Source organism: Lycorma delicatula, chromosome 5 (genome assembly GCF_047948215.1).
Source record: "Lycorma delicatula isolate Av1 chromosome 5, ASM4794821v1, whole genome shotgun sequence".
Taxonomy (NCBI): Eukaryota; Metazoa; Arthropoda; class Insecta; order Hemiptera; family Fulgoridae; genus Lycorma; species Lycorma delicatula.
In genome coordinates, this window is record NC_134459.1 from 23,172,631 (window position 1) to 23,175,167 (window position 2,537).

The following is a 2,537-nucleotide window of genomic DNA, read 5'->3' on the forward strand; positions in this document are numbered from 1 at the left end:
TATTTATTAATATTATTAAATTAGTGTGAGTTACCTATGATTGTTAAAGATTAAAATTTTAAAGATATATTTTTTATCTTACTTGATACATCTGTTATTAAAGACATAGAATTATAAGTATGTTATGAATATTTCTTATGTTAATGTTGTAATTTAAATAAATATATATATATGTTGTTATTTTGTATTCAGTTATTAATCTTATTTGATGTCTATGAAAAATATTTATTTTAATTTACCAAAAGTTAGAGTTTTTTGAAAGTAATTTTAAGAATATTCTGCTATTTAATGATTTATCATTTTCTTCATTGTTCACCAAGAACATGTAGATATAAATATTTACATATTAAAAAACAAAATAAAAAAAAACTAATTTTATTAAAGTTTTTTAAGTTTTAAGAGTTCAAGAAGTTCAACACTGAGTAATCCAGCTTGTAAGTCATAATAAAAAAAAACTACTTGGTAGTTAATTTATTAATATTAATGATAATCAGTCACAATTATAGTGGTTATTATATTTTAAAGATATACTTTTTAAAACTATAATGTACTTAGATTTTTTTCTCCTTCTGGTAAGTAAATGCCAATGTCCAATTCAGCAACCCTAATTTCTTTTATTTTCTTTTTATGATAATAAATAAATTTTGTGGCAGATGATTACTCAAATCAGAACATATATATATTTGCTCTAGAAGGTGCACATCTTCTAGTGCAAATGAGACAGCTTGCATGGTAAGTGAAATTTTCTTCCCCACAATTGCCTGTTGCATACCTGTAAAAATATATAGTAAATAATAAATATCCATAATGTTTTTCTTTTTATCTAATTATTAGATGATTTAAGCAAACATGTGGCCCATAGAGAATTAAGAAATTGAGGTTGTCTACACAACTTGCGAAGTTGTTGAATTTTTGGGTCTTAGAAGAAAAGTAAAATTGTTTCTCTATAAAGATAAGTTAAGGAGAGCAATTAACAATGAAAAAGGATGAGCCGGCCAACATTTTAAATATATTAAATCATTCATGAACAGTTCAAGTTGTTTGTCCTACTACAGGAAATACTATTTTTATGGATGCTGAAGTTCTTTTCAAAGATCTGGAAGAGTGCACTGGTATCATTAGTTTTCAAAAATGATGATTTACATGATATAAGAAATTATAAACCTATGTCAGAGCTCAATTGAGTCTTTGAAAAAGTTGTTTACATAAACTTTTATGAGACTTTATGCAATTTTATTGATTCGTGCTGTAGTTTCATGGTCTGAAGAGCTACAGTTACAGACCTGAATGAAATGATCTCATTTGTGGCCTCCAAAATTGAGAATAGAGGTTAGGTTGATGTTATATATTTTGATTTTAGGAAAGTGTTTGACATACTGCAGCACAGCATACTGTTGAGTAAGTTGGTCATGAACAGAATCACTGATTGTATGTTAATATGGTTCCATAGACTGACCTAACTAATCTATGGCAAGGTGGTTGGGGAAGTTTCTAAATGTTATTTGGCTACTTCTGGGGTTTCACAAGGTTCAAGTTCTTGCACTTTTATTTAATATCATTGGAAAAGATAGTCAGTCTAATATCTTACTGTTTGCTAATGGTCTGAAACTTCTTATAAAAGTAAACTGTGACCATTATTTTGTTGTGCTGCAGAACGATACTGGTAAGATACATAGATGGTTTATTACAAATCATAAGCCATTAAGTCTAGACAAGAGTAAAGTTATAATCTTTTCTTAAAAAATTGTGGTAATTATGTGTCAGTATATCTCTCATGAAATTATATGTTGTGAGGAGGTAGTATTTGACTTAGGTGTAAACTGTGTGCAATTCTTTACAAATTGTGTTAATAAGATTTCTATCAAACCCAGGCTAGTGTTTTGGTTTAGTCACCACTTCTAGTCAGAAAATATCATCTTGGAGCTACCCCTAAACATTGTTTATCTAGTACTTGAATTTATCTCTGTATCTATGATTCGGAATTACAAGAAATATGAAACCAGCAATAATAACTGAAGTTATTATTGGACTGAAGTCCAATTGAAGTTCTATTCAAAAGCATTTGTTAATATACTCTATTTAATTAACAGTTTATGAAGATATGATTGAATTACAAAACTTTTGCAAGCTTAGAATTCTAAATCGTTGTACATAGTAAGCAAGGGTACAAAGAAATTTAATATTAAAAATGAGAAATTCAATTTGACAAAATACAAAAAAAATTAATAAATAAACTTTATTTATGGCTGGAGGGTGCAATAAAAGTAAGTTTGCTTAAATAATTACAGCATTTAATTATTAGGTAATTACGATAATAAAGAGAACACATACGATTTTACACCCTTACTTAACAGTCTATAAATGTTTAAAATCACCGATTTTGAGATGTTAAAAATTTATAGAAGTTGTTAAGTCCTTTCTTAGTTATTTTATTTTTATGTAGTAATCTATCAAAATACATCCCAGTTATTTTGGGATGATATATATATATCCTTATAGCTAGGGTTTTAAGGGACTTTTTCATCCACAAAATTTCA